Source organism: Callospermophilus lateralis, chromosome 11 (genome assembly GCF_048772815.1).
Source record: "Callospermophilus lateralis isolate mCalLat2 chromosome 11, mCalLat2.hap1, whole genome shotgun sequence".
In the NCBI taxonomy this organism is placed as follows: Eukaryota; Metazoa; Chordata; class Mammalia; order Rodentia; family Sciuridae; genus Callospermophilus; species Callospermophilus lateralis.
The window spans coordinates 46,434,842-46,448,640 of record NC_135315.1 but is presented as its reverse complement, the minus strand read 5'-3'; positions in this window follow the sequence as shown (position 1 = coordinate 46,448,640).

The following is a 13,799-nucleotide window of genomic DNA, read 5'->3' as shown; positions in this document are numbered from 1 at the left end:
TTCATCAGCCCTCTTTTGTTTTATTGCCTGCTAATATTTCAGAGCCATGGTACGCTGATGCTGGTTTTCAAGTCTTACAGCAAATTCATACCCAGCTAGCGAGACCTAAACGTGCTATTGGAATTATAATTGTTGATGTTTTAGCACTGGTTTCTTTCATTGCATCCACGGTCACAGCCTCAATAACTTTATCTCAAAATATTCAACTGCAAAATTTCTTAATAATTTAGCCAAAAATTCTTCCAAGGCTCTGAGCAATCAAGTAAATATTGATGAAAGGATTGAGACTAAGTTAAACACCTTAGAGGCTACTGTTATAAATATAAGTAATGAACTTTCAGCTTTAAAGTTTAAGGAAAGGCTTAAATGCCACGCAAATTATAAATATGTGTGTGTTACAGCTGTCAAGTACAATGCTTCTCTCTGGGATTGGGAGAAGGTTAAGAACCATTTGTTAGGTATTTGGCAAAATAATAATAATAGCTTGGATCTTCTGGAACTCCATCACCATATCCAAGATATTCAAAATAATAGAGCTGATTTTTTGGATCCTTCTTCTTTGGGATGGCGAGTCTTCAGAGCAAGAGTGCAAAGACTCGAGAGAGTAAATCATCACCTGATTTTTAAAAGAAAAAAGGGGGAATATGTGGGAAGCCATTCTCACACGTGATTTGAGTTACCTCCCTGGCTTAGACAACTGTGTCAGAGCCTTCCCCACCCTGTCCCAGGTGTGAGGGCTTGTCTGTGTGGAGGTGTGCCTGGCCACTGACCCAAAGACCAATCACTGACCGTGACCTTGGAATGCTGCCCCTCCTCAATCTTCATTGGATGGGATTTTCTCTTAAATTTTTTGTTCCCCAATAAAGTTCACTCCCTGGTGTGTTCTCTCTCTCTCTCACTAGCCTCTTGGGTAAACCTCACCACCGCATTAGGTGGCTGGAGGCAGGAGCTAGGAGAAGCCATCTCCAGAGCTGGGCATTAAAGGTAATGAGAATATGTCTCTTTAATTTTAAAACTCACTAGTTAATTTTTATGCTTCGAACCTCTTTTATGAAGCTTGCGTGCTGGTCGCGTGGCAGAAAGTGCTAATTATCAGGATATATAAAGAACTCAAAAAACTAAACATCCAAAGAATAAATAACCCAATCAATAAATGGGCTAAGGAAATGAACAGACACTTCACAGGAGATACACAATCAATCAACAAATATATGAAAATATGTTCAACTTCAGTAGTAATTAGAGAAATGTGAATCAAAACTACTCTAAAGGGGGTAGCCAAAGGGGGGAGCCAAGATGGTGGAGTAGAGGAGATACCGTTTCTGGCGGTTCTGCACACGAATCCGAGAAAACAGTCAAAGGCTTCTTCACGGGGTCCTGTCTTGACGAAAAACTATATCTCAGAGCATGTGACAGGACACCATACAGCAAATCTTTTGCAGATTCCACCAGAGTGGCGAGCACGGCGCAGAACACAGAGGCTTTGCTTGCCGGTAAGACCACAGACGTGAGCCCCCAAACCTGCAGTCTGAACACCTGGGCGGACCACAAGTGGCAGATCAGAAATAGAAAATCAGGAAATCTACAGAACTGTAGATTGCCAGACTATGCTCTACTTCCACGCAGGTCACCAGACAAGTTCTGGCCACAGCACAAGGTCACCCCAACACCCTCCATTGCACCAAACACCCAACTTGGGAAACTGACGGAATCCATCTTGGAAAACCTTTCTCACCTTCTAACGGAGGGTGTGGCTATCAGCGTGGTTCTGCGGCTGATCGGGTACCTGCTTTCCAATTCCCCTACCCCCAGATGTGATAACTCAAAACCTTTCTCACAATCTTTTGGGGGGGGGTGTGGCTATCAACCCAGAACTGCAGCTATACAGGCACCTGGTTTCCAACTAAGAGACTAAGAGCAGGGAAGCTCCAGGCAGAAGCTCAAGCCCTCTCACACTGGTTACCTCCACCACCCTGAGGGCAGAGACTCAAGCTAGGAATAGACAGTGCCACCTACTGGAAGAAAAGAAAACAAAATTCTAAGAGATTTTTTTTTTCCTCTTCTCATCCATTCTCCTCTACCCTTCTCCCTCTTAACCCCAACATATGTGAAACCAAGAGCTTTGCGTAAGATAGGACTTTAAGAACTGAATCACCAGAATAATATAATATAGAGGAATCACATAAGCCCCTCCCCCTTTTTTTCTTATTTTCTTTCTCCCTTTCTATTTTTTCTCTTTCTTCTCTTTTTTTCCTTTTTATTTTTCTTCCTCCCTCCCACTTTTAACCTCCTAACTTTTACTATTTTTACTTTGGATAATTTTCTAAATACATATAGGTATTTGATTTTATTCATTCTTCCCTAAATTACCTCTTTTCTATTCATTAGAGTTCTTCTCCAAAGTTGCTTAGATAGATTAACCCCATACCCTCACACCTTTCCCCCTTAACATGACATCCTTAGTTCTCTATACACCACCAGAAACTGTATGCCTTTTATGAAACTAATGACTATATTTTTCTTTTTAACAGAGAGAGGGAGAGAGAGAGAATTTTAATATTTATTTTTTAGTTATCGGCGGGCACAACATCTTTGTTTGTATGTGATGCTGAGGATCGAACCCAGGCCGCATGCATGCCAGGCGAGCACGCTACCGCTTGAGCCACATCCCCAGCCCCTATATTTTAAATAATAATTGAATCCAACATCTCTAGACATAGAGACTAACTATAAATGTATTACTAATGAAAACTTGCTCATATATGATGTATTATTGCTATTGGGAACTGTTAACGTTGTCTTTCCCCACAAAGAAGAGATTTTGGAACTATACAAGAGCAATATAAATCTATAGGGGAAAAACAATAACCAACAGTCTCACAGAGCTGGAAAGAAATGTGAGCAACATGAAAATACAAGGAAAGAAAGGACCACAAACAATGCAAGACAATACAAGATTAGAAATGGTAACATCTACAGCAGAAAAAAGTGTCAGATAAAGATTTCAGAATATACATGGTTCAGATGTTCTGGAGTCTCAGGGAAGACATTATACAACAAATGCAGACAATTAAAAATTAGTTTGACAATGAATTACATAAACAAATCCAAGAAGCAAAAGATCATCTTTAGAGGGAGATAGAGGTTATACAAAAAAAAAAAAAAAGAAATCCTAGAAATAAAAGAAATGATAAACCAGATTAAAAATTCAAATGAGAATATCAACGTCAGAGTAGACCACGAGAAGACAGGATATCAGACGATGAAGACAAAGTATATCATCTCGAAAAGAACGTAGACAGCACAGCGAGACTGATAAGAAGCCACAAGCAGGACATCCAAGAAATATGGATATAAATATCCATATTTTGGATAGCATAAAGTGACCAAATTTAAGAGTTATTGGGATAGAGGAAAGTATTGAGGTCCAATCCAAAGGAATGAGCAATCTGTTCAATGAAATAATATTAGAAAACTTTCCAGAAATGAAGAATAAAATAAAATCCAAATCCTAGAAGCCTACAGGACCCCAAATGTGCAAAATCACTAAAGATCCACACCAAGACACATTATAATGAAAATGCCCAATATAAAGAACAAGGAGAAAAACTTAAAAGCCACAAGAGAAAGGAAGCATATTACATATAGGGTAAACCAACTAGGTTAACAGCTGATCTTTCAACACAGACCCTGAAAGCTAGAAGATCCTGGAACAAATATTTCAAATGCTGAAAGACAATGGGTTTCAACTAAGAATCTTATATTCAGAAAAATTAAGCTTCAGGTTTGAAGATGAAATAAAAACCTTCCACGATAAACAAAAGTTTAAAAAAATTGCAGATAGAAAACTGGGGCTTCAAAACATCCTTGGCAAAACATTTCATGAAGAGGAAATGAAAAATAACAATAAAAACCAACAGTGGGAGGTAGTACAATAAAGGAAAAACTAATAAAAAAGAGGAAAATCAAGTCAGGTTAAATAACAAAAATAAACAAATATGGCTGGAAATACAAATCATGTCTCAACAGTAACCCTAAATGTTAATGGCTTAAACTCACCATTCAAAAGACATAGGCTAGTAGACTGGATTAAAAAAAAGATCCAACAATATGCTGTCTACAGAAGACTCATTTGATAGGAAAAGACATACACAGACTGAAGGTGAAAGGTTGGAAAAACTCATACCACTCACACGGACCTTGGAAGCAAGCAGGGGTGCCCATACTCATATCAAATAAAGTAGACTTCAAACCAAAGTTAATTAAAAGGGATAAAGAAAGACACTACATACTGTTCAAGGGAACCATACATCAATAAGAAATAACAATCATTAATACATATGCCCCAAACAATGGTGCAGCTAAGTTCATCAAACAAACTCTTCTCAAGTTCAAGAGTCAAATAGATCACAGTACAATACTCATGGGTGATTTTTAACACACCTCTCTCATCACTGGACAGATCTTCTAAACAAAAGTTGAATAAAGAAACTATGGAACTCAACACAATAAATAACTTAGACTTAATATATATATATATAGAATATATCAACCAACATCAAGCAGATACACTTTCTTCTCAGAAGCACATGGATCCTTCTTAAAAATACATCATATATTTTGCCATAGGGCAACTATTAGCAAATACAAAGGAGTAGAGATACTACCATGCATTTTATCTGATCATAATGGAATGAAATTGGAAATCAATGCTAAAATAAAGAAAAATTCTTACATCACATGGAGAATGAACAATATGCTACTGAATGAACAATGGGTTACAGAAGACATTAAGGAGGAAATTTAAAAATTTTTAGAGGTAAATGAGAACACAGACACAAAATATCGAAATATCTGGGACACTATGAAAACAGTTCTAAGAGGAAAATTCATTGCATGGAGTTCATTCCTTAAGAGAAGAAAAAGCCAACAAATAAATGACATCACACTACATCTCAAAGCCTTAAAAAAAAGAACAAACCAGCAGCAAAAACAGTAGAAGGCAAGAAATAATTAAAATAAGAGCTGAAATCAATGAAACCGAAACAAAAGAAACAATTGAAAAAATTGACAAAACTAAAAGTTGGTTCTTTGAAAAAATAAATAAGATTGACAGACCCTTAGCCACACTAACGAAGAGAAGAAGAGGACCCAAATTAGTAGCATATGTGATGACAAAGGCAATATCACAACAGACACTACAGAAATACAGAATATAATTAGAAATTATTTTGAAAACTTATGCTCTAATAAAATAGAAGATAGTGAAGGCATTGATAAATTCCTAAAGTCATATGACCTTCCCAGATTGGGTCAGGAAGATATACACAACTTAAACAGATTTGCTTGAGTCCATATTGGGACTCAAAAAATGAGGCTACTGGAGCAAAGACAAGAACAGACAATTCAGCTTTGAGGTCTGGAGGGGACACTCACTAACCTAATGCATGTTCACTGGGCACCCTGTGCTCACTGTTGAATGGAACACAAGGAGCTGATGTCTTTCCATTTCCTAAGGAACTTCAAGATTTAGCTAACTATCCCAGGAGACTCAGGACCATCATCCTTGTGCACCTAGAGCTAAGTAGCTGCTCATTACCTTCCTACCAAAGGCGAGAAGCAGATGATGCTAAGTTCTTTGAACTGATGCAGAATTTAAATATTTTTAATTGTTTATGCTCTCCTGAAAATACCAGTAAATTTATCAGCTTCAAATTACCATAAGAAAGAACTAAAGGGGAGAAGATAGGTTAAGCAAAGACATGATAAGAATTGAACTTCCAAATGACATAAATGCACTTGCAGCTTCTGGGCTTTTTCCTGTTGCTTCCAATGGACAGCAGATTTCATATATGCTGATTGTTCCTTACTGTCACCTGGCCTAACAGGAAAGGCTTTCCTCACACCACAGCAGCTTCACCCAAGCATCTGGATTTACACAGCTGCAAATTTTGAAAAGTAGCTCTAGGGTCTTGATTTAACCTTGAGCAGTCATCTTAAATGTTAACCACCATCTTATGAGATAAGTTTTGCTTTCCTATATTTTCTCTTACCTGAACTCCCCCCACCCCCTTTAGTGACCTACCCTATGGTACCATAACCCTAAGCCAATCAGAAGTACATGACCCCTTGACTCTAGAAAGGCCCATGGTACCATGACCTAAGACAATCCCATGCTCTTCCCCTCCTACCTAGCTCTGATGCAAGCACCCCTGAGCTAGTTCATAGTGACACAGCTACAGTTCCAAACCCCTACCCCACAAAAACTGAACACCCAAACATCTCAGGGCCTCCCTCTCCATTCTATAGGAAGATGGTCTTAATTTGTCAGCTTTGACAAATAAACCTTTGTGTGGCTCTCTGCCTGATCTCTGTCCTTTATTTCTCACTCATCCGTCTCTAGCTTTCTCACTTTCTTTCCTTTTTGGTGCCAAAACCCAGCATCAGTTTCCCTAGTGTGCCCACTCCCCTCTTTGAGAGTCACTGAGCATCCCCAGGCCCCAATCCATATTCCATTGTGGGACCCGTCCCTGCATTCTGCTGAACGTCCTCTCTGCACTTACCACCGGACATTTCAGGTAAGACCCCTATCTTCCGTCGAATTCAACAACCTACGGGTCCTGGGAAGTGACCGTTGATTGTCTGGCACTCCCAGGGTTACTGTGTAGTTGAGGCACCCTACAGTCGACTGGGTCTATAGGAGATCTTTTATCTTGGTCTTGGGTTTTGAGAAAAAAACACCAAGGATGATTGGGAGTTGTCCTGGTGAGGCTACCTCTCAGCCTATGGGCTTCTGCCCCTACTATGTGATCCTGGCTGGGCACCCAAGTGCCTCTATGGGCTCCTGCCCAGATGCTTACCCAGTGGTGGTGATGACACCCTAAGCATAACCGTCCTCTCAACTAGGTGATATTAGAGACTGGGGATACCCCACCTCTAAACTCATCTCCTACATCTCATCATAGATGGCTCCTGGTCCATTCCCTCCCAAAGCCCCTTAGGCTGCCTCCTGGCTAACTTGGGTTTCTCTCCCTCACCCTGGACCTAAATCCCAAAAAGCTTATCTGCTTGTGCAATCAGAGCTGGCCTCAATATCCTTTGGATAATGACTCTAAATGGCTGCTTAATGGCACTCCAGATCCCAAAATTACCGGGAATCTTTTCAACTATTGTGAGTATTTGGGAAAGTGATCCCTCTATCCCTCTGTCTTTCCTTCCATATTGTCCCTGTATTCTTCCTGTTGCCTGGTCCTAGTTCTGCTGGCTCTTAAACTCTCTCTTCTTGACCTCAGGACCCACTTGAGGCCCCAGACTTCAACCCCGCTGATGAACCCCCTCTCTACCATTCTCCACCTTCTGCTTCAACTCTGCTGGGACCTCCCTCACCTACTTTCAGTCCACCTGCGACTCTCTTTCACTCTCACATGGCTCCTTCTACCCAACCCGCACCTCTGCTTCCCTTTTGTGAAGTGGCAAGGTCGGAGGGAGTTGTCTGAATACACATGTCCCTTTCTCCCTTAGTGACATCTTCCAAATCAAAAGGAGGCTAGGATTCTTCACCTCCAATCCTTTGTGGTACATTAAGGAATTCCAATACCTAACCCAATAATATGATTTAGCTTTCCATGATCCTATGCAACACTCTCCTATCTGAGGAACACAGGCAAGTTTGGGAGCAGGGTTAGGGAACAGCAATTTTTCCCAGCTCCTTCCTATGTCAGGACTTACATTGAACTGTAAATGGAAGAAACTTCATATTATACTAAACCCAAAAGTAAATTGTATGGTATTTTACTAATTACTAGCTGGTCATTTTTTCTAGGACTCTTGTTTTTAATCTTAAATTCCGTATCTTTTTTTTAGCTCATGATTTGGGTCCTATGCACCTAGGTTAATGTTTTTCTGATCTGTTCTATGTTTTTTATTTTTTATTCAACCTTGGAGTTGCAATGAAGATTCACCTGTGAAATGCTACAGAGCCTTTACCTTTGTATGTGTGCACACTGTGTGTTGTGTTGTCTGTCCATATGTGTGTGTGTGTCCATATGTCATCTACATGATATCAAGATTGGCAGAATGAAAATGAGCACTCATAACGGGTTGTTAATAAAAGTCTAAGACTATGGGACAGTAAAACATTTTCCTAGTTTCTTGGAAAATTAGGTCAAATAAGAATGTTTGGAGATAAGATTAGAGATAGATTGACACCAAGTAATAGTAGGCCTGTATGCCAGGGTAAGGAATAAGTTTTGAAGGAAGAGGTTCATCTTTTTAACTTGGAAAGAAGATTTCAAACAACAAAATGTCTGAAAAGACTTGTTATTCATCGTAGTTACAGTTAGGAGACTTACCCAAAACATGAGCATCAAGGAAGCTGATTTTGACCTGATATATACATACATAAACATATGTATAACAACCACTCATTCAAAAAAGAAAAAAGATTTCTCATTAAAACAACAACATTAAGCCCAGGAGGAACAATATCCTGTGCTATATCTGTAAGGAATTTAGGCATGATCAATATGGAATCTTTGCTAGCAATTTGGGGTTCTGGGTTTTTTTTATTTTGGTACCAGGGATTGAACTCAGGTACTTAACCACTGAACCATATCCCTAGCCCTCTCTTGTATTTTATTTTGAAACAGGGTCTCACTGAGTAGCTTAGGGACTCACTAAATTGCTGAGGCAGGCTTTGAACTGGCGATTCTCCTGCCTCAGCCTCCAAAACCGCTGGGATTACAGGCGTTCACAGCTTTTTCTAGAAGTTTCTAAACTTATCTGTTCTATATCTATCTCTTTCTAGTTATCATTCATTTATTTCCACTTGAAAAGTTAATCAAAATGGGTGACAGCAACATGAAAACATTAAAGTAGTGAGAATAGTTTGATGGCATGACTCTTGGACAGTCACATTATGTATGAGACACTTCATAATATTGAACAGAAAACCCTCCCTATCTCCCAATTATACCAATTAGGAAACAAACCCACTTAAATTTGTCTCCTACAAAATTTCTAACATTGATCTATCAGATTGGCATAACCATGAAGTAAAAAATTACTGTTTTTTTGTTTTAAACTACATTATTTTGTTAACAAATCAGTCACCTCCATTGGCACACAACATTTGTAGTGCTGGAAGTCATGATACACCTACTTCAAGACATTAAATATTCAACTTAATAGGGAGATAGTGACAACTAGAAAAGGTTTCACCTTAAACCCTTAGTTCTTTAAACTCTCAAAAAAGAATTAATAAAACTGCATAGTTTTTGCAAGGATCCAAACTCAAGTGTGATTTGGGACACAGAGAGTTAAAAATGTTTTGGAAGTTAAGTTGGTATAAGAGTATGAAAAGCCTCTGTTGCTCTAGTTCTAAGGAAATGCTCTCTTTTTTTTCTAATAAAGCTTTCCACAGAAGACAAACTGTACACAATAAACAAGGTAAGTATAAGGAAGAATTACAGCAGTTCATTAACTTTCAAATAAGTTATTCACTTGGACATGTAACAGAAACTTTATGGATGTGAAGTGTGCTTCAAAATGCTGATCTGTTAAAATTCCATAAAACAAGCCTCAAAATGCAAGTCATTTGTGCCAGCTAAAGGAGAAAACTAAAGTAGCATTTCCAGAGGGACTAGGGCAAAGGACAGAACAAACTACAAATCAGCAAGAAAAACAAAACATAACAGTGTTAATAATTTACCATAGTTACTGCTCTTGAAACCAAAGTAGGATTACAGTTGTTATCTCTTTACATTTATGTGTGTTTTCATCATCTCTACAATGAGGTGTTTAATGTACACTAAAGTGTGCAGAAAATCAAAGACTGCAGGAATTTGTCTTAGAACAATAATTTTAACTTATAAATTTATATTTTCTTATTTTGCTTTATCTCTGCATTATGGTTTCTTAAAGGAAAAACATGGAAATTTGTTTATTAAATATCATGAAGCATTCATTTTCACATTTCTATCATGTATTTTATTAGTAAGCTCGTTTGTTTCCTGAGCACACTATTGTGGTTGTTTATGTGAATTCTGAAAGAACAAAAGTAGAACTTCAGAGGAGACCAAAAATAACAAAGAGACACCCTGTTGCCCTGTGAAAAAACACTGGACTTAAGTCAAACACATAGGCCCCAGGCCTAGTTTTCTCTGATGTATCTGTGGAAACTTATTCAGGTTGTTTAACCTTTGTTGTATCCCTGCAATGGGGATGTCAATACCTACCCTGTCCTATCTTACAAAGTGGATATATGAACAAATTGAACTAATGTATGTGGAAGAACATCATAAATTTAAGTACTCTGCAATTGTAATGAATTATTCTTGTACTCCTATGAAACAGCTTGGTATTACTAATACATAGAATTTTCATACTAAACATATTTGATATTCTGGGTGATTGAGCATGAAATCAAATCAGATTTGGCTCAGAGTCATTTCTCCAAAGGCATGTAATCATCTTGGTATTCTGGGTAATTTCCTCTAATAAGACCCCCTTTTACACAATGCGTTGCAGTGGAGAGGACTTCTGACAGTAAATGAGGCCATGTCTTAATATATTCATATATATAGTATGTCCTAAGACATTTGGGGGCATTAAAAGAACTTGAAAAATTACTAACAGTTGTTTTTCCTTTGGTATTTTGGCAAGATTTCTAAGGAAATTGACAGAGAATAACCAATAACATCATGAGAAAGAAACTAAGGGATGTTTCAAAGTAGCTTTTCAAGACCCAGTGATCACCCATTGGGTCCCTGTGTCTCTTACTGTGTAAAAGCAATCCAAAAGAAAGGGTGTTGGCTCAAAAAAGAGGCTCTGAGTATCTGCCTTTGACTGTTTCTAGATATGAGACTCAATGCCCTCAGATCATGAAAAGTGCCTGGATTCACTTCAGAAATGTTTTTTTTTTTTTTTAATGCCAGTGGAAACAAATATCAAATGAGCCACTTATTTTGGAGGATTAGAACTTTACAAACTATTTTTATTATTACAAATGATCATGAAAGCCCTATTGGATGGCATTTTATCTGAAGGGGAAACTGACTTTTTGTACTGGTAGGAGATGTCAATTTATTATTGTACTTAGACCTACTGACCATCTGAGGGAGTTAGAAGTCAACAACTGTATCTCTGGTTGATCTTTGCATATTTTACTCCAAATATGGTAAAGGACAGAGCTACGAAGGGGAGTGCCCACATAATAATAAAGGGGTCAGAACTTGTAACAGAAAATGTTTAGAGTTCTTCACTCAAGGGAACTCTGTACTTTGTACTTTGGTTAAATTCTCTTTTAAATTTAAATTTCTGAACTTTTCTTAGGACTTGAGCTTCCTTTGATCTCCTCTCTTCTGAATTGCAGAAATCAGATAAAACTATTGGTAAAATGACCTCTCATCACATTACTGAAGAACCTATAAAAAAGTTTGCTATCTTTGGAGGAACTCATGGGAACGAGCTAACTTCCCATGAGTTTCCTGAAGTTTGAGGATGCGTCTGCACCCTTAGGTGTCACCCTAGAGCCCTTGGGTTGAATTACACTCACATGTCCCTTGTAACTCTGCCTCTTCTTACCTTTTTTGGATGGAACTTTCTAAGAATGAGGGTCCTCCCAATAAAAGCCTACTTCCAAATGTGCTTGTTCTCTCTCCCACCAGCCTCTGGAGACTATCCCTCACTCTCCCATTTGGGAAGCTTGAGGCTGAGAGCAAAAGAGCCATCCTGAAGCTTGTTTAAAGGTAAAGTGTGTGTCTGTGTTTTATTTGGTGTCCCTGGAAATTCACACGAGTGACCTGAAGTTTAGCTGCCCCCATGGGCCAGGGGCAGCAATGAGCACCTATGTTTGACCATGTTTTGAGAACTTGAATTAGCCAGGGTGAAGAATGGGGAGGGGAGGGGAGAAGCATTTAATGATTTATCCCCATAATAAATAACAAGTGCACCATAACTATAAAGAAATTGTAAAAAGATTAATGGAAAAGTTTTGTAAAAGGTTAAAATGAAATGGTAAATTCTGTTTGAAATGTCCTACCTGTGACTAGCCACATAAATGAACATATTATTTTGCAAGAATACCAGTGCAATATCAGTTATATGGAATCAAGTGGAGGAAAAAAAGATTTTTCATTTATAAAAGTTTTAGATGTTTTCACTCCCCTTACAGATTTTTCATATTAAAGTTTTGGGAACTGGTTCTTTTTATGCTGTATTCTTATTGACTATTTATGTTATCTTAGCCACAGATGTTGAAAATCCAGCCTCTACCTCAGAGCAAAGCCTATCCAAGGAAGGGACATGACCTTTGTCCTTGGAAAGACCCCCAGAGCACTCCTAGGCACATTCCACCCTGCTAAGTTGTTTATCTACAAATAACAGGAGAGATCTGCTGAGCCAGGTGTCCCTGACTCAGTCAGGCTAGGTGAGGGACCATAGCAACCCCCTAGCAGCCACCAATCAGCATGAGACAGGGAAATACCTGGGATGCCAGATGACCCTCCTGGTAGTTTATGGTGGTTGATTAACATGTTGGGAAACCATGTAGTTCAGCATGTACACCCCTCTTGGCTTAAACCAATCAGTTCAAACAAATCCCCCTCTTGTATTAACCAATCACCCCTACCCAACTTGTTCCCGCCAGTGAATGCTAATCATGTTTTAGAGTAGTTTTTTTTATTTTCCCTCAGTGTGTGATGATTTGCTAAGAGATGCTATGATGTATGTGAAGTCCCTGCCTTCCCCAAAGAATGTATAAAACTGCTGCAAACCCTGGACTCGGGGCCTCTCAGGGTCACCAGTTGCTGTGCATGCGCACGGAGGACCGAGCTAGCTCACAATAAACACCTCTTTGCTGCTTACATCGATCTTGGTCTCTGGTGGTCTTTTGGGGGTCCCGAATTCCAGCATAACAATGTTATTAATCTTTTTCTTTCTGCTAAGAATAGCAAAGAGTTATCAGAGGATTTGCCATATGAAGTGAAAAGGGCTCAAGAAATAAATAATTTATTTGGTCTAAAAAGTAGTGAAGATTCCTATGACATCATTTTTTACTTCACAACACAAGTTCTAACATGGGATGCAAACTTATTCTTGAAGATTCCAGGAATGACTTTTTAATTCAGATGTTTCATTATATTAAGGTAAAGTCAATGTTATTAATTTATAAGTTCACCTAAGTCAATTATAGGTGTGAAACAATCAGAACAGGTTCAGGAAGTAAGGTCCAAGAGAAATGGGATCTATTTCACAGCTGGGCTGGGAGGCTGGATGGGAGAGGCTGTACCCAAATACAGAGGTGGTGGTGACAGGCAGGAGAAAAGGAGAAACAAGTAAAATAACAAATATAAACAAAATGATAAGACCTGTAGATGCTTGTGCTTATAAAATTATAAATTTTATTCCAAAAGCCACCAATTCATATGCTATTTGATAAAAAACAAGTAAAACGAATATCAGAGTTTTAAATGGTATGGTTGAAATATCAAAATTATAGGGTTTTAGGAAGCTCAAAATATTGTCGTTTCCAGTGGTAAAGACATTGTCTCCCTTTAGTCCTGGCCTTGTCACCATTTGATTGGGATTACCCAACACACACCCAATCTTTTGTCATATACTTCATAAAGCTAATCATTTTAACACTTAGGAATCTGTGAGATTAAAAATTCAGGCTTCCAGTGACTTTAACTAAAGAAAAAATTCTAGAAAATAGCAAACAAGCAAAAACACAAATAATGGATTTTGTATTTGATTTTATATAATAGATGTTCTTCCTTCCTGAGAACTAAAATGGTTTC